We start from the raw sequence: 26,360 nt of genomic DNA, 5'->3' as shown, positions 1-26,360 counted from the left end.
GCAATAATTTTACATTATCCCTCACTCCTCACGTCGACCGCTCTGGGAAACGAAAGTCTTGGGAAGTTTGACAAACTCCCTTCGACCTTTGCCAGGTTGGCTGACAAGCTCCTCCCAGTTTCTCAGTCATTGGCACTTCAACACAATTTAGCGTTCCATCTCCTAGGTTTCTGGCCCCTCCCTCCCCTTGGATCAGAGCCGTCGCAGCCCAGACCAGCCTGGATCGCTCAGGGACGCCGAATCGATGGAATGGCTCCAAGTTCTCCTAATGGGATCGCGATAAAGTCACACAGTTAACTCTGATCGTCAGTCCATTCGCCCGGCGGAGATTCGTCCGCAGATTGGACACCACCGGGAGCTCAGGATGAAACGCCAGCGCTGGAATTTCACCTGCCGGGCACCACTGGGCAGCAGGATCGGTCAGCCGTGACCAGCGCCTTGCTGACCACGTCGGAGTACGGAGTTTACACTGAGGGCGCTAGCAACGCAGGTAAGACTTTCTCCTTCTTCCTTACCCCAGCAGTGGTAATTCTGGGCAGCCTCCTGCCCTTTCCTCGCCATCTTTTTGCTGCAGATTTTGATGGATTTGTTAGCGGTAACTAGCGTTTAGATCTCGGGAGGCTAGCGGTTCTGGGCGAGTGAGGACTGGCAGAGTGAGACAATGCCCGCAACATGTTCAACTACCAACTAACTTTTATTCGGCAAGAGAAGAAATTCACAGCATACTCCCTAACTAGCAACCAGACGGTAGAGGAAAAATGTCAAATAGTGCATTGTGTGTGTGCGAGCTTTGGCAGCTGAAGTTAGGAAAGTCGACTTTGTATATGGGAATTGGTCGTCCTCTGAGAGAGTGTGTGTGTGTGTGTGTGTGTGTGTGTGTGTGTGTGTGTGTGTGTGTGTGTGTGTGTGTGTGTGTGTGTGTGTGTGTGTGTGTGTGTGTGTGTGTGTGTGTGTACACTCTCGAATTCGCTGCATCAATCGCATTCGCATATATGTCCAATCTTAAAGGCAGAATAGGGTCAGTGAATGATTGAGCCCTGATGCAGTATTTCAACCCAAGACGTCTTTCTTTTCTCCCCATCGCTGCTGCTCGACCCGCTGAGTTCCTTCAGCAGATTACTCGTCTTTTCGTATTGCGGCACCTGCACTCTGTTGTGTCTCCGGCATCACGTCGGGGTGACTGGAGTCGCACAAAGGCAGCAGTGTAGAACTCTGAAACTGGAGTGATGCTTGAACAGGATTAGCCACCCTAGAAAGCGGCTTTTGTTGCTAGTTTTGATGCATGCATCAGTGTGAGATTTCTGTTACTTTACAATCTTGAAATTACTCAGTGCAGTTTCTAAAACTCTAGGAACTAGGTGTGAGTAGCTGGGCCTGGACTGGGAGGGACCTGTTAACTGTCCGTAAAAGAGTATTGGTGCTGAAAAAGAGTGGGCACTTTTCAAGCCAAAACAGGCTTGTTTCATTTGGTTCCCCTTAGCACTGGAAAATAAATACACAAACCTCCTGTTGGAGTTGAAGGCAAAACGTAACAGGCTGGTCAGTGACTGTAAAAGGTTATATAAAAAAAATCAAAAGTCAAATTTATTATCATATGAAATGAAGAACTTACTTGCACCAGCATGAAGAAACAGCATTCATGAGAAAAATATAAATTTAACAAAAATTATACTAAATTATACAAGAATGATCACAAGTCCATTGAAGTGCAAGGTGGTCATAATTTTGCTTGACTGAAGAGGTGGTGAGCGTTGGTTCAAGACACAAATGGTTTCAAGGAAGTAACTGTCCTTGAACCTGCTAATGTGGGACTTCAGACTGCTGACCCTCCTTTTCAATGGTAGCTCCAAAAAGCTGCCAAAGTCTGGATGGAGGAGGTCTATAATGATGGATGTTGCCTTCTTGAGGCAGTGCCTCCGATGTGATGGTACGGAGGGATGTACCAGAGATACCAGAAATGTTTTGGTCTGAGTCCACAACTCCCTGCAGCTTCTTATGCTGCTGTGCATAATTAGGGACCACAGTACCCGGGTTATGATAGGCTTCTGGATTTGTGAACTGTTTGTAACTCCAGACAGTTTGTAGGTTGGGATTGTGGTCACGAGCCAAGTTCCAACATGGCAGCGGTGACTGCAGTCTCACAACGGCCGGCAAATCCATCCCGCCAGTTTCCCAACCACTTGTTTCTATGTACGGGTATTTGTAAACTGGGGAACGCCTCTTACCATCAGTGACTGTATTCTGAAATTAAAACAGAAAGAGGCAGCATCGGTAGAAAGAGAAACAGATATGTGATTCAGTTCAAAGGTCAAATTCAAAGTCAAGTTAAAATTTATTATTAAAATACATTTGCCACCATATACTACCTTGAGAGTCATGTTCTTGCAGGAAAATAAAGAAATACAACTGGATTTATGAGAAACTATACATAAGCAGTGACAAATGGCTAATGTGTAAAAGCAAACAAATTGTGCAAACAAAATAAGTGAATAACATTAAGAACATGTCTTTGAAAGTGAATCCACAGGTTGTGGAATCAGTTCAGAGTTGAGGTGAGTGAAGTTATTCATGCTGTTTAGGAGCATGATGGATGTAGGGCAGGGGTTCCCAATCTCGGGTCCATGGACCCCTTGGTTAATGGTAAGGTGCCATGGCATAAAAAAGGATGGGAGCATCTTCTGTAGTGTAAGAACTGTTCTTGAACCTGGTGCTGTGGGATCTAAGGCTCCTACACCTCCTACTTGATGGCAGTAGTGAGAAGAGAGCATGCATGGCCTGGATGGTGTGGTGGGGCGGGCTCGATGAAGGATGCTGCTTTCTTGTAGATGTTCACAATGGTGGAGAGGGCTTTAACTGTGATGGACTAGGCTGTACCATCATTTTATGTAGACTTTTCTGTTCCTGGGCATTGTTGTTTCCATACCAGGCAATGATGCAGCCAGTTAAGGTGTGGGTGTTATATCTGGTTTACTTTTCACAAGTGATGCCTCTCTAACTATAGATGCCTATGTTAAATGCACCATTGCCTTGTTCAGTAAGCACAACTAATATTCCAACTATGTTCCAGGCAATCAAGTGCAAAGTGATTTTGTTCTTTGAAAAGGTTTACTGAGAGATGAAATGATATATAATTCATTAAAGCATTCGCAGAATTTTTCTTGGTTTACAGCTCTTTGTATACAAACTCCACACATGCTAGGTTAGTTCTTCCCAGCAAAAGTACTAAAGTGTTGGGGTATGATTCCACAAAGTTAGCTACCCTCTCAAAATCTTGCCCAAGTGATGTTTTATCACTTGGCTGTCCTAGTCGATGACTTTCCATCTTTTTTATAAACACTCAAGCACACACACAGTGGCACAGACAAAATACCCCAGGTAGAATCCCTGATATCCAGAATAATACATGCAAAATACCAAAGGATCGTAGCAGGTCAGGTACCATCTATGGAAAGGAATAGAGAGTTGATGTTTCAGGACGAGACCCTTCTTCAGGTCTCTACTTCACTTTATTCCTCTCCATAGATGCTCCCTGACCTGCTGAGTTCCTCCAGCATTTTGTGTGTGTTATTCTGGATTACCAGTATTTGCAGAATTTCCTGTGTCCCTGATATCCTGGTTGAAATAGTTGTGGAAGAACTGTGAAATCCTTAACTCCTGCACTCCACTGTAATTTAGAGCTAATAGAGCCCAGGCTACAGGGCCTGCCTGTCGAGGCAGACTCACTCAGACAAAACGGGTGCCCCCCCCGCTTTATGAATGTTCGCTTTACGCCACTTCACTTTTACAAAAGACCTACATTAGTAACCTGTTTTCGCTTTTACAAAAATTTTTCCCATATAAATGAATGGTTCTTCATTTTACACCACCTTGGCTTAAGAAAGGTTTCATAGGAACGCCCTACCTTTGTAAAGGGGGGGGGGGGCGGTACACCTGTATATTAGACTACATGTGAAAAAGCCTCACATCCATTGGCCATTTAATCCCTGGCCTTTTGTCAGCTAAACAGTTTCTTAAGAATCTGGCCAAGGAAGCTCTTTATTTCTAAGGTAATGGATTTCTCAGCAGGTTATATTTGAACATCCATCCTTGCTCTCTATGAAAGGTACATTTTGATATCAAATATTGAGGGAGAGTAATCTGATTCAACAAGATTTGATGAAGTAGTAGTGCGGAAATTACTGCCTCCTATTATGGAAAACAAAATCAAGGGCACTTGATGTTCAAAATGGAAATTAGAAATCACTTTTCTATTCATTCAAAAGTTTGCAAAACTAAACAGAATTAAGCAACCCCACAATCAGTGGATCAGATCAAAGCACTGTCATAACCAGTTCTGAATGGTATAGACATCATTTAAAATGCTGAAGAAATTTCAAAGATTTTCACCTGGAAAAAAAAATGAGTGTAATTTATCCAAGCCTCCTTCTGAGGTCCCATATTCACAGCAGCCAGTTTTTGCCTCAATTTTTTTCTGCCTATATGATATTACTAAGCATCTGAGAGTGTTGGTTATAGCAGATACATTGGATCACAACAACATGAAGGCAGTATATTAAATTGTAATGAAAAGGTGCAACAACTGTGAAATAAATCAATTCTACTCAAAGATCCTGTAGCATCTCAGAGTCATACAACTTGGAAAGAGGCCCTTTATCCCATGCCCAGCATCAAGCATTCAATTATGAGGAGAGAAAAACAGTTAATGTTTCAGCCTGATGGGTTTTCATTCAAATATGATAATGGTAATGCTGAAGGCTTGCTCCAAAACTCGCAGTACCTCTGTCCAAACCTTCTCAGTGTTACTGCAAACCTTGGAATCTATCTAATTGAATGGAATTTGCCCAGATATGTCCTGAACGTAAAATGCAGCAGTCGGCCCTCCCTTGAATGTTGTGTCTTAGCTGTCTATGTAAGCCAGGGTGGTACATTATGGAGAGCAAGTTGTTGCCTATGCAGCAGGCTGCCCCTCTCCACATAGCTGATGAATCCAAAGGAACGGCAGAGATCGATACAGTCTGGCAGCAGAGGCATCGCAGGAGTTGCCAGTCAGTGTTGAACTCAATGTAGGACTACCTTAGGGTTTCCACCTCTGAATTTTGCCTCGAAGTATACTCCTGACACCTTCCTGATGAGTGGGTATAGCTGCAGGGCAATGGAGGTTTGAGATTAGAGTTTTACTTCTAGGTGTGTTGCCAGCTATTGCGGTCAAGCCCCATCTTCCCAAAGTGACTGGTTTTAAGGCACCAGTAAACCCACCTTTGCCCCTTCTCTTGTCGGTAGAAGCAGTCCCGCTGGGTTTAGTAGCTCACTTGAAGGCCGGGAGCTGGACTTTGTTGTCAGAGGCCTTGAGTTGCTTGCCATTAGGAGCATTTAATAGGTAGTGGGGGCTCATCCTCACTACCACCCCCGGCTATGACAACATAAAATGCAGGATGAATCACATCCAGCCAGTGTCCTTCATGTCTCCCTGTGATCATCACTAAATGATAAAAGGTAACTGATGGGTGTCAACACCAAACTTACTCATATCATGCTCCATTGAAATTCCATCAAGATCACTGATCTCCAAGCCTCATCATGTTAATGGACTGAAGAGTGCAATTTTGAAGGTGCAGTGAGAGTGATTTCTATGGTACCCCAGGGCAGACAGCCTGAAGGACCCTTGATAAAACTGAAGCAGCTTCTTCTCCGCACACCTGGCTTAACAAGAAACCATTACTTTTGTCTGACCATCTCCATTAAAAGAGTCTAATTACGAATTTTTAGCCTTTATCTTTGCCAAATTATACTTGCATTATAAAGGTATAGAGTGACATTAGGCCTAACACAGGTAAATGGCATTAATATCAATGGGCATCAGGAACAACATGCTTATCTAAGGTCCATTTCTTTTCTGTATGATTCAAGTTCAAGTTATTGTTATGAGCATAGATACACAGGGTATAAATGCTGTGAAAAATAGCTTAGGTAGCAGCAGCACATTGCATTATGAGATGTGGACAATCATAGGTTAACGTACACTTAACATAAATTATACTTGACTTGCACAAGTAAAATAAACAACAAAATGAACATGCTGAGAGAGAAAGAGAAAAAGGTCTGAGGAAGTTTCAAGGTCTGTCAGTTCAGTTTTGACGGCAGTAGGGTAAGAGGAGTTGTTGAACTTTGAGGTGTGGATCTTCAGTCCCCTGTACCTCCTGCTTGACGGCACCATTGAGAAGAAGACATGAGTTGAATGATGGAAGACCCGAATGATGATGGCACCTTCCTGAGACATTGTCTCTTGTAGATGTCCTCAAAGTTCAAAGTAAGATTTATTACCAGAGTACATACATATCACCACATACAACCCCGAGATTCTTTTTCTGCGGGCATACTTAACAGATCTATAGAATAGTAACTAATCATGACCAATGGACACCAAATTGTGAAAATACAGATATAAATAAATAGCATGAAATAATGAGCATGAAATAACAAGATGGTGTGGAAAGGTTTACCCATGGTGGAACTGATTGAGTTCACTGCACTGGGTAGCCTCTTGCATTCCTGTACACTGCAACACCCATCAGAGGCTGTGACGCAACTGGACGATGCTTTACATCAATGTGCCTAGAAATAATGCATTGGCTGTTGTCATACAGAACACAGAAGAAGATTTTTGTGGACAAGATAGCCCACGAATATCTACACCTGAGCTTTCCTCCTGGAATTCTTCAGAAAAGGACATAAGGCAGTTCACACTGACACAAATACATGGAAAAGTTCTGATTGTGGCTGATAAATATAAATAATGAACACGTGCATGCCCGTAAGAATTGGCCACTTGTTTGAGCTCACTCCACTGTTGATATGATTGTTGATATATCAACGCTGATATGATTTTAGCATCAACTCCCCATTCCCATCCATCTTAAAAAACATTTCACTGCCTTGTTTATTAACTATCTATTTTTGCCTGACTATCTCCATCAAAAGAGTTTAACCATCACTCACTGACATAACACACAAAATGCTGGTGGAACACAGCAGGCCAGGCAGCATTTATAAGGAGAAGCACTGTCAATGTTTCGGGCCGAGACCCTTCGTCAGGACACATCTCGGAAGGGTCTCGGCCCGAAACGTTGTCAGTGCTTCTCCTTATAGATGCTGCCTGGCCTGCTGTGTTCCACCAGCACTTTGTGTGTGTTGTTTGAGTTTCCAGCATCTGCAGATTTCCTCGTGTTTGCTCACTGACATAAATAGCTTTTTAATATTGTCAAATTTTTTTCTATTAATTATAGACCAGAAACATATCAGGGTACCTAGGTACCTTGGCAAAAAGTTCAAAGTAAATTTATTAATAAAGTACAAACACAACCCTGACCAACAGACACAAACTTCTAGAGGAACTCAGGAGGCCAGGCAGCATCTATGGAAGAGAGTACTGTCAATGTTTCGGTCTGAGACCCTTTTGGACTGGACTAATGAAAAGTCTTGGCCTGACACATTGACTGAATTCTTTTCCATTGATGCTGCTTGGCCTGCTGAGTTCCTCCAGCATTTAGAAGGTGTTGTTAGGATTTCCAGCATTTGCAGATTTTCTCTTGTTTGTGATTGAACACAATCTTGAAATCCATTTTCTTGTGAGCAATCGCAGTAAGTACAAGAAATACAATAGAATCAATGAAAGACCACACCCAACAGGGCGGACAAAAGCCAATGTTGTCCGTATCAGTGGAGAATGATTAACCTGCTAGTTCAGCAAAGCCTTTCAACCCATTTACACTTTGGGAGTGTAATGCAATCTGTTCCATTTTTCTAGATGATTGCAGTTCCTCTATATTTCAAGTAGCTCAAGTGCCAACAGCACAAAGCAGTCTCCTTGGTTGACATCCCATCCTCAATGTTAAACTTTTGTTCTTTTTGGTCAGCTTCTGCCATAGGTACAGTGTGTGCTATCACCAAAATGCACTGTAGAAAAGACTAGTCCCATTGCACTGACTGAACTTATGACCACTACCATTTCGGAAGGGCATCATAATGAACACATGTGTATACCTCCTTTCTTAGTTACCTTCCATGTTACACAAAGGGGACTTCATTCTTCATTGTGACTGGCCAAGTCTCTTGAACCACTCAAAAGAATCTTCATCCCATGGATGACAATGAGTCAAAAAGTTAGCTGACAAACCTTCCCAAACTCAATGAGGGATGGACAATGAGTACTCTCATTAATAAAACATTTGGACTTGGTTCTCTAAAAGCCATTGAAACCAGGGCAATACGAGACTAAGAGTGACTGATTTAAATTCAACAGGATAGCCAACTAAGGCATTAACAAGAATTGTGTTGGCACTCACCAATGGTAATGCAGGCTTAGGAGGCTGAATGGCCTCTTGCTATTCCTCTGATTCAGTGGACCTTATGCAGTACTCTGCCTCTTGTATGCATTGTTTGGCTCATGCCACACGCTGGGACCTTCTAAAAAGAAATCATGTTTTAGTAATCAGTAAGTTTATTTTAAATAACAAATAGAAAGAAAGTGATGAGCTGGAGTTACAGAAATGCTTCATGCACTCTGACAGCATGCACAATGAGTGTGTAGGTGGCCCCCTTCTATCCTCAATGTTACTTTCTAAGTAAGTCCTACATATGACCAAATACATGCCACAGGAAATGCTTTCACTATATTATTTGCCCATGCATTATTTTTTTTTAATATGACTTTTCCTTAAGAAGTTTGATACGCCACTGTCAATTATATTAATTTTAATCCGTTATAAGTCATAGTCATGCTATGCTTATGTAGTTATATCAGAAACACCGTGGGGGGGGGGGGGGATATTCATAATAAATACCATTCACTAGAATATACCATTTTATGTTCAAACTGTGACTACACTTCAAAGATATTTCATTGTGTCCTGAGGTCATGCTGCATAAATGCAAATCTCTTGTCATTTACCCTATGAAATGTATAGCTGTAAGGAATATATTAAAACATTTGATTTTATTCTCCCTAACCATTACTTTCCTTGGGCTAGGTATCTGAGCAAGCAGATAATAAAGAAATGTACCTGGCTGTGTTGATCTTTGCTCAGTCCATTTCTGTGAGAGAGCATTTCTTGATGTCTTATCTTTATGATACTGATATGGTATGCACATCTGAAGCACTCAATCCTTATCTATAGGGAGGGCTGGTACCCATTTGGTTCTGAACTTGCAATGAACTTGCAAGAGTTCAAGATATTTAAAGGATCTTGCAAATACTGTAAAATTGGTAAACACAAAGTGCGCAGAAGATGAGTGATGAGATTGGCCTTTAAGTTGTTATCTCAGGCAGTCCATTGGAATTGAGGTAGAGCTGTTTCCACTCTGTTTCTATGGGTTCTGAGGTGACTAATGAGGCCAATGGGGGAACTGCAGACCCTCCCAAAGATGTGACAGGAGGTGCATGGTGGGTAAATTGTGAAATCCAGTTCTCCTTGTTTCACTGGGTTCTAAGGTTATGAGGTCATTAAGTCGCATACTCAACATTTTAGGAACATCTTCTTTCCCTTTTTCATCAGATTTCCAAATGGTCCATGAGCTCATGAATATTACTCCACTGTTCCTTTTTTCTGATTTTTTAAACATTTATTTCTTATTGTATGGCAACTTTTTTATGTCTTGCACTGTACTGCTGCCACAAAACAACACATCTCACAACATACGTCAGTGATAATAAATGTGATTCTGATCCTTTGTACCATTTATGCAAGCCCTCTGCATGCTCCTGATCCATGGACTGGATATTTCATCACTGCCTGCTGTTGGCTCAGCCTTCTGCTGCCAAAGGTCAGGAATTCAGTGCAGATGTTCTAGCCTTTTCCAATGAAGCTTTGAATCTTTTCCTCTGTCCAACTAGGTCACCTTCTCCCATGAAATAGTTGGATCAGTTTTGAGAGTCTGGTATCAAAAACTCAAATGACACAACTGAGCCAGTGTATCTGAGTAAGAGTAATTTGTCCTTCAATATTGATAATGTCACCCTGTGGAAGAGGGGACTGATGTTGGTTTGCTTATCCTTGCTGTAAATTTTGAAGGAGCATTTTTCAGAGACAGCACTGGGTGGTATCTTCAATTGCCTGCTGCTGGTGGTCCTGGTCTCTCTAAAGCTCTCGGGGCTTAGCCCAGTGTTGCCAGTCAAAGGTTGTGATCTTCAAACACCCTTTTCCATCTATCTATCAGAGTTGTGCTGGCATATTGAAGTGGAGAGGAATTTCATCACTGATGCCTGCCTTTGCTCATAGGTGACTCCCATGATATGAGAAGTGACTCACAGGCCTCACTGTGAAGCTTTATTCTCAGAGAGCTGTGTAATGCAGATGGAGCAGGATGGGTGAAGGACCTTCAATAAAAATACATTATATACAGAAAAATGCTGGAAACACTTGGTGGATGTGGAAAGGGAATCAGAGTTACCAATTCCGAATAAAAATCCTTAAAAGTTCAGAATTCTGGCACCTACGGTTAGGTTGATTGATTGGGTAAAAAACTTTGTCTTGCCAATGATCCAAGATGGCGCTGGTGATACACGGCGATGTTTTGTGGGCAGCTCACAAAACTACTGGTTATTCTTTCTTTCTTTTCAAATCTTTTTATTGTCAATCCAAGATTAACAAGAGTACATCGAAGTAAACATCACTTACAATGCCTTAAAGAAAATGAAAGACATTCATATTAAAAGATTGAAAACGTTTTTGTGAGAAAAAGAAAAAAAACCCTACTAAAGGAAAAGAAAGTGGAAAAAAAAATCCATTAGGTGTTCAACCCCGAAGACATGTGTCATACAAAAAGCTTCTTAAAAAAAGGATAAACATTAAATCACTAGTAATAAAAATATATACAAAAATTTACAATTAGATCATGAAGGAAATCTATCAATTAACTCAAATGATAATAGGAAGCAAATGAACCCCATCTTTTCTCAAAGTCAAGCATAGGTTCAAAAGTTCGACTTCTAATTTTCTCCAAACCAAGACATAGCATCACTTGAGAGAACCACTGTGACAAAGTGGGAGCCGACGCATCCTTCCACTTCAACAGAATGGCCCTCCTAGCTATCAATGTGACAAATGCAATCACATGTTGGTCAGACAAAGAGATACTGTGGATATTTTGAGGAATTATTCCAAAAAGCACAGTTAATTTATTAGGTTGTAAATTAGTTTTTAGTGCTTTAGAAATTGTAGAAAAAACTGACTTCCAGAACTGTTCCAATATAGAACAGGACCAAAACTCGTGTCAATGTAGCTGTCTCAGTTTTACATCTGTCACAATAATTATCAACATTAGGAAATATTTTAGACAATCTCTCCTTCGTCAAATAGTAATGGTGTACAATTTTGAATTGAATCAGTGAATGACTAGCACAGATCAAAGAAGCGTTAACAAGCTTTAGAATCTGCGACCAGTCCTCCACCACAAAAATCAAATTAAGTTCCTTTTCCCAATCTTGTTTAATCTTAAATAAAGGACACTTATCCCATTGTAATAGTAAATTATAAATTCTTCCAATGGGACCCTTCATCAAAGTGTTCATACTCGTAATAATATCTAACAGGTTGGCATCCGATATGTGAGGAAAATTGCTTAAATGTTTTTACAAGAAATGTCTAACTTGAAGGTATTGTAAAAAGTGTGAGTATGAAAGAGAATATTTATCAACTAATTGCTCAAAAGACATCAGTCTATCTTCTTCAAATAAATCCAAAAAAGAATTAATGCCTCTATTCTTCCAATTGGATCACTCAATGAAGGCTTAAAAAAGTAATTTCGATAAATTAAACTAAAAAGTTTAAATTTTTTGATGTTAAAAAAATTACAAAACTGGAGCCAAATTTGTAAACAATGCACAAAAAAAAAATGCTTGTGGTACGCAGCAGGCCAGGCAGCATCTATAGGAAGAAGCACTGTCGATGTTCGAAGGGTCTCGGCCCGATATGTCGACAGTGCTTTGAAGGGTCTTGGCCCAAAATGTTGACAGTGCTTCTTCCTATAGTGAAGGGTTACGGTTTGAAACGTCGACAGTGCTTCTTCCTATAGATGCTGCCTGGCCTGCTGCTTTCCACCAGCAATTTTTTTGTGTGTGTGGCTTGAATTTCCAGCATCTGCAGATTTCCTTGTGTTTGCTTTCCAAATTTGTAAAGAATGCTTAATCACAGGATATAAATTTAAATTAGCAACTTTAACTAATTGTACAGGTAAGGCAGCTCCCAATAATGAGGTTAAATAAAACTGTTCCACAGCTTTCAGCTCCAAGTCTATCCAAATTGGCCGATCGTTCTTATCAACCCAGTGTAACCAAAGGGACATATATCGCACATTGACAGCCTAGTAACACATTCTTAAATTAGGCAAGGCAAGACCTCCATCCTTTTGTTAATTTTTGTAAGTGATATTTACTAATTCTTGGTCTTTTATTATTTCAAACAAATGATGAAATAATAGAATCAATTGGATCAAAAAACTTCTTAGTAAAAAAAAGGGATATTCTGAAATAAATATAAAAATTGGTAAAATCATCATTTTGACTGCATGGATGCGACCAACGAGTGAAAATGTAAGTGGATTCCATCTACTAAATAAATACCTCATAGAATCCACCAAAGGAACAAAATTAGCTTTATAAAGATCTTTATATTTTTTAGTAATTGTAACACCTAAATATCTAAAGGAATCCATGACTCTGAAAGGAATTCTGGATATTCTATGAGATATTCTCCTCTTAGAAACATAGAAAACCAAAAGCACAATACAGGCCCTTTGGCCCACAATACTGTGTCAAACATGTACTTACTTTAGAAATTACCTAGGGTTACCCATTGCCCACTACTTTTCTAAGCTACCTATCCAAGAGTCTCTTAAAAGACCCTATTGTATCTGCCTCCACCACTATCACTGGCAGCCCATTCCACGCACTCACCACTCTCTGAATAAAAACTTACCCCAGTCATCTCCTCTGTACCTACTTCAAGCTTAAAACTTAAAACTTAAAACTACTTAAAACTGTGCATTCTCATGTTAGCCATTTCAGCCCTGGGAAAAAGCCTCTGGCTATCCACACAGTCAGTGCCTCTCATCATCTTACACACCTTTATCAGGTCACCTCTCATCCTTTGTCGCTCCAAGGAGAAAAGGCCAAGTTCACTCAATCTATTCTCTTAAGATATGCTCCCAAATTTAGGCAACATCCTTGTAAGTCTCCTCTGCACCCTTTCTATAATTGCTACATCCTTCCTGTAGTGTGGTGACCAGAACTGAGCACAGTCCCCCAAGCAGAGTTTGACCAAGGTCCTTTATAGCTGTAGCATTACCTCTCGGCTCTTGAACTCAATCCCATGGTTGATGAAGGCCAATGCACAGCACGCCTTCTTAACCACACAGTCAACCTGCGCAGCAGCTTTGAGTGTCCCATGGACTTGAACTCCAAGATCCCTCTGATCCTTCACACTGCCAAGAGTCTTACCATTAATACTATATTCTGCCATCATACCAAAATGAACACTATTGCTGAAATCTGCAGCCTGTAATTTTGGACTCACTTTCGGGGACTCCGCAGCTCATATTCTATGGTATTATTTGTTTACTTTTTAAAAATTATTTGCACAATTTGTTCTCTTTTGCATGGTGGATGTTTGACAGTCTTTGTTATATGGGATTTCTCGTGATTCTGTTGTATTTCTTTGTTTTCTTGTATGTGCCTCCAAGAAGATGAATGTCAAGGTTGTATATGGTATACAGTACATACTGAAAATAAACTTACTCTAAACTTCCGAACTTTGATGATATCCTGAAACATACCCAAGAATGTATTGCAAGGTTGTTCACTTCACAGACCCTGACTGACTCATCACATATTTACAGCAGTGACTCATTTCCTTGACAAATGTTTCCATCAGTTTCTGAAATGAAAAGAAGCATAGTTCATAAAGCCAATCAATTAATTTTCATTGTCAACAAAACATCAGGAGTGAAATTATATCAGCCCACTCTTAGAACCATAGAAGAACCATAGAACATTACAGCACAGAAACAGGCCTTTTCGCCCTTCTTGGCTGTGCCGAACCATTTTTCTGCCTAGTCCCACTGACCTGCACCCGGCCCATATTCCTCCATACACCTCTCATCCATGTACCTGTCCAAGTTTTTCTTAAATGTTAAAAGTGAGCCCGCATTTACCACTTCATCTGGCAGCTCATTCCACACTTCCACCACTCTCTGTGTGAAGAATCACCCCCCACATGTTCCCTTTAAACTTTTCCCCCTTTACCCTTAACCCATGTCCTCTGATTTTTTTTTTCTTCCCTAGCCTCAGTGCCTGCTTGCATTCACTCTATCTATACCCATCATAATTTTATATACCTCTATCAGGTCTCCCCTCATTATTCTACACTCCAGGGAATAAAGTCCTAACCTATTCAACCTTTCTCTGTAACCCAGTTTTTCAAGTCCCAGCAACATCCTTGTAAACGTCCTGTTCAGTCCTTTATCTGCCTGTGTGTAGCTAGGTGCCCAACACTTGGGCACCAAATCTGCTCTGCTGTACTCTACATTTGCAAAGCACAGTTGAAATTCCATTTATAGATTCACAGATGATATCATTGATAAACTTTCAGATGTACCAAGGGACTGCATAAGAGCAAGATGGATCAGCTGGTTGAGTAGTGTTGCACAACTACCTTGCTCTCAGTGTCAGCAGGACCATGGAATTGATAGTGGACTTCGGGAAAGGGAAGTTGGGAGAACAGACACCAGGCCTCATTGAAGGTTCAGTGGTGGAAAGGACTGTTCAAGTTTGAGGAGATTTGTTATGTCTCCAAAGACTCTTACAAGTTTCTACAGCTGTATGGTGAAGAGATTTCTGATAGGTTGTATCACTGCATGGTATAGAGGCTCCAATGAACAGGGACACAAGAGGTTGCAGACTCAGCCAGCTGCGTCATGGGCACAAGCCTCCTCATTGTTGAGGACATCTTCCAGAGGCGGCACCTGGAGAAGGCCACATCTGTCATTAAGGAACCTCACCATCTGGGACATGTCCTCTTTACATTACTATCACCACAGAGGAGGTACAGGAGCGTGAAGACCCACCCTCAATGTTTTACGATGTTTTATGATCACTAGCTCATTATTCCTTTCTCTGTTGCACTATTTATGTAATCTATAACTTGCAGCCATTTTGTGTTTTTGCATTATACTGCAGCCATAAAATAATATATTTTGCACCATTTTTGCCAGTGATAATAAACCAGATTCTGATTCTGAGAATATTAGCAAGCTTGCGTGATGTTACAGAAGGACAAAAGTTAGTTTACTACACTTCGGCCAGGTTCATTTGGTTTATTGTATGGTGGTTTACAATTGCTTAAGCAACCTATCAGTCACCAGTTGTTTAACGTCAGAGTTTGCAAATATTTTAAGCTGGTTTCATGTTTTATATGTGTGCAGAAGTGCTGGAAGGAAATAGCTTTGGTCTGTTTGCCAAAACAACGTATCAATTGCCTTCTAAACTTCCGGTTGTGGTATTTATTTAAGCTGGAAAAAATAATGCGTCTAAGTACAAGTTTCCAATGTATCAATGAATAATGAGGAAGGAATGTGGGTGGGATAGTGATTTGATATCAAACTTGACAGGGCCTAATATCACGTGTTTAGAAGAATGAGAGGTAATTGATTTGAAACATACCTGAGGCTTAAGGGGGAAGGTGCAGAGATTATGTTTCCCCTCACTGGGCTGTTAAGAACTACTGGTCAGACAGTCTCAGTATAAGGGATTATTCATTCAGTGCAGAGCTGAGAAGAAATCTCTTCATCCAGAGTAGTAAATCTTTGGAATTCCCTTCCCGCAAGGGCTGTGGAGTCTCAGTTGTTGACCTGGATAGTAACAAATTTTTTTTTGGACATGAAATGAAGTTTAAAGGGTTAGCACAGTAATATTGCACTTAGGCAGAAGATCATCAAGAACACTGAATGGTGTGGCAGGAATTGGGGGCAGTCCTGCTTCTATATTCCATGTCCCCATGTCCTTACTGCTGGACTGTGGCCTGATTGTGGCATTAGGGAAATGTTTAACCATTAAGGTTTTTATTTTATTCTTGAACACACTGATTCTTGTGAATAATTTGTAAGATTTAGCACTGTACACCTCAGAAATCTGAACAAAACTATATGTTATACCAGCCTTCTGCAAACATGCAGGTCAACCAAAGGTCTATGGTCTTTGTGGCCGAGCTGGGCAGCACAGTGTTGAACCCGGCAGAGCTCTCAGCTCCAGTGATCTATGTTCAGTCCTAACCTGCAGTACTGCCCATGTTGAGTTGTTCACTCTCACTGCGACTGCATGGATTTCCTCCAGTAGCTCCAGTTTCCTCCTACATTCCAAGAAGTGTGGGTTGGTAGGTTAGCCACTGTAAATTGCTCCAGCATGTAGGTGAGTTGATAGGGAGTGTGGGAGAAAAAAATGGAGATTGTGTTGATGAGTGTAAAAGGGCGCTAGGTGGTTAGCATGGGTGATGCTACTCAAATGTACATTCAGCATAGATGTTCTAAGTCTCAGCCATCTGGAGCAAGACCTTCACTTGGTTTTAAGGATGTCACCTATTTGAATGCCTTTCACTCTTTAAACACAATTCCATCTTCATAATAGTTATGCTTCATATTGTTTATATATCATTCTTAATAACACCTACTTGCTGTTTTTATTTCCAAAAGTACTCTCTGCTTTTTAATTATTATTAATGAAAATAATTTTAATTGCAATTCAGCTCTTCGTTGGAGCAATTCAGTGGATTCATTCATAGAGCTGATGTCAACAAGAAGACATGTTAACTTAAAGTAGCATTGAGTTTTTTCTCTTTATTTGACCCTCTGTATGAGCATTGCTGGCACTCAGAATCCTGGAGACGACTGTGTGTTGAAGGTGCTCCTGCATTTCCAGGGTAAGAAGTTGTTGACTTTTGACTGAACCATGATGATGGAATAGCTATGAATTTCCAAGCTGGATAATGTGTGAACTGGGGTGGGGGAACGTGCGTGTTCCAATGTTCCTAAAGTTCCCATGGTTACAAGTGACGAAGAAGTGGATCCTACAGATGGTGCCTTTTGGTGTTCTGTCTTGATCAATAGAGTGTCAATGTCCCTGGAATATCCCAAATATTGGAGATGCCCAAATACAGGCAAGGAATATGAGAAAATCTGTAGCTGCTTGAAATCCAAAGCAAACACACACAAAATGCTGGAGGAACTCAGCAGGTCAGGCAGGATCTATGAAAAAGAAAAAAACAGTCAACATTTTCGGTCGAGAGGCTTTGTCAGGACTGAGAGGGAAAGGGGAGATGCCTGAGTTAAAAGGTAGAGGGACGGAAGGCTAGCTGGAAGGTGATAGGTGAAGCCAGTTGGATGGGGAAGTATATGGGTTAGAATAGAATGAATCTGGTAGAAGAGGAGTGTGGATGATACGAGAAAGGAAAAGAGGAGAGAACCCAGAGGGAAGTAATAGGTTGGTGAGAAGAAGTGAAAGGTCAGAGTGGGGAATAAAGGAAGTGGGGGGGGGGGAACATTTTGTTTCATTACATACCTTTGTTGGATGGTGGAAAGGATTTTGGGAATTGAGCCAGTGAGTCATTCAGTCAGGATTCATTGCCTCTTACCTTCTCATGAAACCTCAGTATCTGTATGGCTTGTCCAGTTAAGCTTATATTAAATGGTGTCTCCTAAGGGATTCTTTGACTGTGATCATGCTGACTATCCAGGTGGTTAGAATCTTTTGTGTTGGAGATAGACCTTGTATGCCACTTGAATGTCATAAATGTAATTTTTTCCTACTATCCTACATAAGACTGGATGTTGTCCAAGCTACATTATATTTAGCATAGCTGTTTCTTAACAGGAATGGAACTGAGCACTTTCCTGGCATCGATGAATATCTCCAAATCTGACATGGAAGGAATGTCATTGTTGAAGCAACTAGGAATGTTTTGAGCTAGGAATGGTGTGTGACTTGATGGGGAATTGTGATTAACTATCAATTCAATTAATTTGGGTGATAAAGGACATGCACTTATGGGATGTGGTTAATATCTGTGGAGTGCCTGATCATTTCAAAGGCATCATGTTGATCCTGAAGTGAAACCATTGTAAGTTTCAGTGAACTTGTGATGCTGTATTAATGAGTTACGTGTCAGAAAAAGTGCTGCGATTTTCCATTCTGGATTTGTCAAATGTGTGTTTCGATCAAATGTGTTGACAGTTTGCATTAGGTTTGTGTTCAATTGTTACTGCAGAAAGTCATCAGGCTTGTGCCCATGCTACAGAGTACCAGGTGCCATTATCCCAGTTACAGCCTTGGTAGCTAGGCACCATTTTCCCTTGTTATCTCCCTACTTGCATTGTGCCGAGACTAGCCATTCATGATGTTTTACTTCAACCACTGTGGCTCCTTGGCTGATGCTGTTTGCTGTCAAAGAGGAAAATAATATTTTAAATCAGGGCTGAATGATTTTCTGCATTTATCTTTCAAAACCCTTCCTACAGCTATCTAGTAATAAAGATAGAAAATGCTGGAAAATTATCTAGCATGTCAGGCAGCAACTGTGGAATGGGAAACAGTCAATGTTTTAGGCACCAGAACCTACTGCACATCAAAACTGAGAAAGGGAAAAGCAACACACACAAAATGCTGGAGGAACTCAGCAGGCCGGGCAGTATCTATGTAAAATGTACAGTCGACTTTTCAGGCCGAGACCCTTCTGTAGGACTGGAGAAAAAAGATGAGGAGTAAATTTAAAAGGTGGAGGAGGGGAGAGAGAAGCAGAAGTGATAGGTGAAACCAGGAGGGGGAGGGATGAAGCAAGGAGCTGGGAAGTTGATTGGTGACAGAGGTATAGGGCTGGAGAAGTGACAGTCTGATAGGAGATGACAGAAGGTCATGGAAGAAAGAAAAGGGGGGAAGGAGTACCAGAGGGAGTTGATGGCTGGCAAGGAGATAAAGTGAGAGATGGGAAAGGGAAAGGGGAATGGTGAAGGAGAGGGAGGACCATTACTGGAAATTCGAGAAATCGATGTTCAAGCCATCAGGTTGAAGGCTACCCAGACAGAATATATGGTGTTGTTCCCCCAACCTGAATGTGGCCTCATCACCACAGCCAAAACCTTACTGAAGACAAAAAGGGAAAAAGAAACAATTGAGGTGGGCAAAGTCAAAATAGCAGGCAGAAGTCCCACTCGTGAGTTGAGGACCACTTAAAGAATCTTGACATTCATAGATGAGAAGTAGCAGTGAATTCACAAACAAATGAAAAACAAAACAAAAAAAAAAATTGTGTATGCTGGAAGCCCAAATAAATGCAGAAAAAAAATCCATGGAATTCTTACGTTTTGATATATGGTCATCCTCTTGATATAATAACAGTTTCTTTCTCTGCAGGTGCATCTTGCTGAGTATATCCAGCATGTTTTGTTTTTAATAAGCTAAGTGTGAAGATGTTGGTACATATCAGATCATGTAGAGGAGGGTAGAACATTTTTTCTCTCTGTGGTAATGTATTAGAATATTAATGGCCTTTCAAGTAGAATTGCTGACACAAAATATTGCACAGCCTTTAATTTGCATTCCATCAGCATGGAACAATAATAATAGAGTTGTTGACTATCCATTTGAATCAATAGCTCTCTGTTAGTGTGCAGCAGATCCAAACTTGACTTGAGGAAAGACTCGGTGGTTTTGGGAATACTGGTACCTTGTCAGTTGGTCTCCCAAAGCTTTGATCCACTCACCATATGTTGTGTCTCAAATTGCTCATAAACCGTATCCCTATGTGATGCCAATCAACACTTCCTCTGGCATGTCAAATCTCAGGACTCTTGTTCTCCGACTTATCTTGGCCTCTCCCCACAGTGTGCAGCTGGTCTTTGCCAACCCTTGTCAGTGATACTATTGTAGGTGGGAGATTTGCAGCCAAAGAGAAAGAAAGGCAGGAGAAGTTTTAAGAATGTGATATCTCAGATAAACATTGGTAAACTACTCAGCTTTGCTCCTGTGGTTTGTTAGTTTCCCAAGAGTCTGTCGATCATGACCTTAATAAACGTAGTGGCCTTTTGTTGAAAGCTTATTCACGATGTGACTCAACCATGGTGTCTCAAACCTTGCTTTTACTGCTGCCATTGTTAAAATGCTCTGATTCTGATTTAGGGCACATGAATTAGAAAGTTATTTCACTGTGTATCAAACGGATGACATTGCCCAATACTGACTGTGTTCTTCCCACTGCCCATTGTTAATCTGTGTCATTTACATTAACCTTCTCTTGCCTCTGAAATCCAACATCTTTCACTTGTGTGGTGTACTCTGTTGTTATTGTGGCACTGAATGTTTATTTATTTATTGAGATACAGTGTCGAATATCCCCTTCTGGCCCTTCGAACCACGCTGCCCAGTAATCCCCCAATTTAACCCCAGCCTCATCACAGGGCAATTTGCAATGACCAATTAACCTATCACTGGTATGTCTTTGGAAAGTGGGAGGAAACTGGAGTACCTGGAGGAAACCCAAGCAGAATTTACAAACTCCTTACAGGCAATGGCAGGAATTAAACCCAGGTCGCTGGTACTGTAAAGCACTTTGCTAACCACTATGCTACCGTGCTGCCCCACTTACTATCCTGTAATCTCATTCACCCTTCCGTATTGACTTCTGGTCACCCTGCCACCTTCTGCTTCACGCTATACACCCCTGGACCTCAGACTGTGGAAGTGGCTGTCCTTCATTCTTATCTGAGTGCAGTGGTTACTACTTCATGGCTTCGGTGAGGTGGATTTGATCCTGACCTCTGTTGCTGTCTAGAAACATAGAAAACCTACAGCACAATACAAGCCCTTTGGCCCACAAAGTTGTGTCGAACATGTCTGTACCTTAGAAATTACTAGGCTTACCTATAGCCCTCTATTTTACTAAGCTCCATGTATCTATCCAAAAGTCTCTTAAAAGACCCTATCGTATCTGCCTCCACCACCGTTGCCGGCAGCCCATTCCACGCACTCACCAGTATCTGAGTAAAAACTTACCCCTGACATCTCCTTTGTACCTACTCCCCAGCACCTTAAACCTGTGTCCTCTTGTGGCAACCATTTCAGCCCTGGGAAAAAGCCTCTGACTATCCACATGATCAATGCCTCTCGTCATCATTGTTGTTCATTGTTTGCACTTGTGTTGTGACTGCTTTGTCCCTGGTGGATTAACTGGCACTGTTAATGACCACTGAGTGTAGGTTAACAGTGAACTGAATCAAAGGGAGGTTGATGGGCATGTGCGAGGATGAATTACTTGTAGGGCAGGCAGGGAGGTAAGGGGAGCTGAAGTTTTGGATGGGAACCTCCTGTGTCATTATTCATGAGATCTGCCTCCTCTCAGCTTGGAAACTAAAGCCTGGATTCTACATCATGCCTGAGTCAATTATGGATTCAAATATCCAATCTTAGATTAGATGGCTTAGCATAATGTTCAAAGCTGGAGTTTCATAAATGTGAACAGATTTCCCTTCTCTGTGGTGAGCATACACAGGTCTCATTTACCTGACAGTGTAGATTAGGGGGTAATCTAAAATGCCACCAAAGTAGGTACATGTTTGGCGGATAGCTGTATTTTATTTTAATGAATAAATAGTCAACATTTCAGGCTGAGACCCTTCTTCTGGACTAACCTCAGTCCTGAAGAAGAAACTTGGCCTGAAATGTTGACTATGTATTCGTATCCATAGACGCTACCTGGCCTGCTGCGTTCCTCCACCATTTTATGCTTTGCTTTGGATTTCCAGCATCTGCAGATTTTCTCCTGTTTGTATTTTATTTTACCATGTGACCAATTAACCTACCAAACCCATACATCTTTGGAATGTGGGAGGAAACCAGAGCACCAGGAGGAAATCCACATGGTCGCAGGGAGAGCGTACAGACTCCTTACAGACAGCGGCGGGAATTGAACCCTAGTTGCAAGTGCTCTAATTCGATTGTGCTAACTGCTACGTTACCATGAGTTACCATACGTTACCTGTGCTATAAAGATGCGGGATGTATGGAGAGAGATGCATTGTTGTTTGTTTGAATTCATCTGGAGTGAGCTGTTCCCCAGGCTGCCTCTGAAAGACATAAACGCTGCTGGCCCTATGGACTTCCGGCAAAAGGTGCACTAGAGTTACAGCACAGGAACAGGCCCTGCAGCCCATCGAGTCTGTACTGCCCATTTGCACGAATCCTACATTTTTACGTTCTCCCCACGTTCTCATCAACTCCCACTAAATTCTACCACTCACCTCCACACTTGTGGGCAGTTAATCTTTAGGCTGTGGGAGAAAACCAGAGCACCCGGGGATATTCATGTGTAAACTGCATGGACAGTCCTGAGCTGAGGATTGAACGCTGGTCACTGGAGCCGTCAGGCAGTGGCTCTACCAGCCATGAGACTGTGCCAGCCTAAGATATCTAACATAACTATGCAGGCACTGTTGGGTGTGACCACAGTGTTAGTTTGGTTTGCCAGCTCAGTTATTGTTTCAAATTGTAAGAATGTGACAGAATTCTTTTAGCACTGAAAGACGGTGAGAAATGGAAGGGTGCCAGGTTCCAGTTTGTTTGAAAGTCAGACCTTTTCTAGGGCTGGGAAAGGTGCTGACACCTTCACAAGCTTAGATAAAATACTCTGATTCTGCTTTCTGTTTATACCTTAAAAGATCTTTCTCCATAGCACTGTGCCAGGATCGTTGGCAGGTTGTTCACTCCTTGCTCAGTGAATCTATTTGTATTGCACAAGTTAGACTGGTGATCGCCGGTGATTAGTCTCTTCACTCCTGTCATGCTTTTTTCTGGCTTCCGTACTGTACGTTCTCACAGAGACACTGATACACACAGACTCACATGCTGACATAGTTATGCAGACACAAACACACACTAAACCAGAGCACCAGCTACAGATCTATCCATATTGTAGACTGCTGGATCCTGATCCTGTCACTGCAGGCCCACTGTCAAGAACCTGGTCCAACTGGCTCCAGCCACCCAGCCCACTTGCACTCTGAGTGTAGACTGACCAGTAAGCTAAAGGGAAGGCTAACATGATTTCCAAACAATCGGATGCTGAATTATTGGAGCTTTACTAAGTATTTCACCTTACACTATCACCGTATCTTCTATTCCTTATCCAGCTTCTCCATATACTGTATGCTTCAATTTTTGAATGAGCTATCCTCAATGAGTTATTGAAACAAAATGACCTTCAAATAACAGGGAAGTTTGATCACCTGGCTCTACTTCAACTCCCAATGTACAGACAGAGACTAAAGACTGTAGCCCCAGTGGTGAGGACCCAGAACATGCAGTGTTTGCAGAACTGATTTGAGTTGGTGGACTGGATGTTATTCCAGGATTCATCTTTGAACCTGAATGAAGATGCCACAGTTGTCACCGACTTTATCAGAACCTATGTGGATGATTGTATGCCTTCGAGAACATACCAGACGTACCCAAAACAAAAACCGTGGATGAACCCAGAGATTCGTAGTCTGCTGAGGGCTAGATCTGTGACATTCAAGAACAGTGATCCAGAACTTTACAATAAGACCAGGTATGACCTACAGAAGGCTATTTTAAGAGGAAGCAAACATTTCTGATTGAATTGTTTAGAATCGGATGCATGTCAGCTCTGGCAGGTTTGCAGGCTATTACTTCCTACAAAGCTAAACCAAACATCATAAATGGCTGAGTGCTTACTCCCACCTGAGCTAAACACCTTTAATGCACACTTTGAAAGGGGGAATAAAACTACACTTGTGCGAATCCATGCAGCATCCTGTGATCTCTGTCTCTGAAGCCGATGTCAGAACATCTTTTATGATGGTGAACTCCCGCAAGGCCTCAGGCTGTGATGCACCTGGTAGGGCTCTGAAAATCTGTGCCAACCAGCTGGCAAGAGCGTTCAAAATTATCTTCAATCTCTCGCCGCTGTCATCGGAGGTTCCTGGCTGGTTCAAAAAGGCAGCAATCATACCAGTGCCCAATAAGAGCAGGTTGAATTGCCTCAATAACTGTCACCCAGTTGCACTCACATCTACTGTGATGAAGTGCTTTGAGAGATTGATCTTGGCCAGAATCAGCTCTGGCCCAAGCAAGGACCTAGACTTGCTGCATTTTGCCTATTGCCACAATAGGTCTACAGCAGATCTATTCCCACTGACTCATTCAGCCTTGGATTACTTGGACAATAGCAGTACCGATGTCAGGCTGCTGCTTAATGATAACTCAGCACCAGGATACCCTCAGTACTAACCAACAAGCTCCACAGCCTGGGCCTCTGTACCACCCTTAGCAACAAGATCCTTCACTCCCTCATTGGGAGACCAAAGGCAGTACAGGTTGAAAATAACATCTCAAAATCTCTGATAATCAACACTGGTATACCGTAAGGATGTGTGCTTAGCCCACTGCCCTACTCTCTCTACATCCACAACTGTGCAGGTAGGCACAACTCAAATTACATATACGTTTGTATAAATTTTCCAGTGACACATCTATTGTTGGCACAATTTTGAACGGTGACGAGGAGGTGTACAGGAAGAGTGAGATAGATCAGCTAGTTGGCTGGTGTCACAGTAACAACCTAGCACTCAGTGTGAATAAGGCCAAGGAATTGACTGTGGACTTCAGGAAAGGGAAGTCAAGGGTATACACACCAGTCCTTATCGAGGGATCAACAGTGGAAAGGATGAGCAGTTTAAAGTTCCTGTTTCTCAGCATTTCTGAAGATCTATTCTGGGCCCAACATATTGAGGCAATTACAAAAAAGACATGATGGTGGCTATATTACATTAGGAGTTTAAAGAGACTTGGTATGTCACCAAAGCAAATTTCACAAGATGTACTCTGGAGAGCATTCTAATTGGTTGCATTACAGTCTTCTATGGAGGGGCCACTGCACAGGATTGGATAAAGCTACAGAAAGCTCCATCATTGGCACTATCCTCCCCAGCATCCAGGACATCTTCAAAGGATATACCTCTTCTCTTTGCTACTATCAAAGAAGAGGTACAGGAGTCTGAAGTCACACACTGAATGTTTTAAGATCAGCTTCTTCCCCTCCACCATCAGATTTCTGAGTAGGCAATGAACCCAAGTACACTACCTCACTATTTCTTTTCTTTCTTTGCTCTCTTTGTCCAAAACCTTGTATTAGTTATTAACAGTTATTGACAGAGCAATTCATACAGTGTATGCTGCTACATTTTTTTAATTGTCTGTAAATGAACAAAATCAGCGCACCAAGCATAGATAATAGACTGCCTTTATACAGTGCTATCAATGACTACATCCTCCAAATCTTTATTTTCAATGCAACATTCAAGCTGATTGTCGAAACCTTAAATTCTTCTTAATTCCTAACTTTTTGAAGTATTGAAGTTGATTCATTTTCACTCCTGCTTGTTTCTGGCATCTCCAAGCTTGAATAATTGAAACCGCAGTGAGCAAATTGAATTGTCTGCTGCTTAATTCTCACCAACTATCAGTGACAGAAGTCACTGCTTTTTGAGCACAACCACATGCAACTGATGCTATTTAAAAACTGTTCGCTCTAAGCACATGCCGTGTTTAACAGCCACACAAGTGCACGTATATAAATATATATATTTCTTAATGTAATTGATATTTTTTTATGTATTGCAATGTACTTCTGCCACAAAACAACATACAGTACTTCATGACATGTGCCAGTGATATTAACCCTGATTCTGATTCTGAACTCTATTGATGATTGCATTCTCAAACACACACAGTTGTTGTTAGCACCTACTTAGATCTGGTAGAGAGAAAAGCAAGAATGACATCTGTGACTTCCAAAAACTTTTCCTTAGGCTTTTGGGATAAAGCCAAACAAGCAATTTTGTATTCTTGATACTGCTTACAACATTCTACATGCATTGGTGCATGGCCAAGTGGTTAAGGCGTTCGTCTAGTGATCTGAAGGTCACTAGTTCGAGCCTTGGCTGAGGCTGCGTGTGTATCCTTGAGCAAGGCACTTAACCACACATTGCTCTGCGACGACACCGGTACCAAGCTGTATGGGTCCTAATGCCCTTCCCTTGGACAACATTGGTGGAATGGACAGGGGACACTTGCAGTTTGGGCAACTGCTGGTCTTCCTTAAAAAAAAACCCTGCCCAGGCTTGCGCCCTGGAAACTTTTCCAGTTGTGTATGTTTGAGAATGGACTATAAAGACTAACGGAGTCCTACCTACACTCAGTGGCCACCTTATTAGGTACATCTGCTCCATTAATGTAAGTATATAATCAC

At 41.6% G+C, this 26,360-nt stretch overlaps 1 protein-coding gene across 7 annotated transcripts in view; it reads left to right on the top strand.

Annotated features, from left to right (window-relative positions):
• The first annotated feature begins 211 nt into the window (after positions 1-211).
• Positions 212-26,360, top strand: part of LOC132378980 (tyrosine-protein phosphatase non-receptor type 13-like) — a 411,889-nt gene continuing 385,740 nt past the window's right edge. For 5 of the 7 annotated variants that reach the window (XR_009507250.1, XR_009507249.1, XM_059946390.1 and 2 more), the window contains exon 1: positions 213-490. The gene's annotated coding sequence lies outside the window, so the exon portion shown is untranslated. Of the gene's footprint in view, positions 491-26,360 lie in introns of all 7 variants that reach the window. The other 2 variants (XR_009507251.1, XM_059946391.1) reach the window with 1 other exon arrangement.

The sequence above is a fragment of the Hypanus sabinus genome, chromosome 21 (assembly GCF_030144855.1).
Source record: "Hypanus sabinus isolate sHypSab1 chromosome 21, sHypSab1.hap1, whole genome shotgun sequence".
Classification (NCBI taxonomy): domain Eukaryota; kingdom Metazoa; phylum Chordata; class Chondrichthyes; order Myliobatiformes; family Dasyatidae; genus Hypanus; species Hypanus sabinus.
Note: the sequence above shows the minus strand (reverse complement) of the source record. Positions and strands in the feature narration are given on the sequence as shown.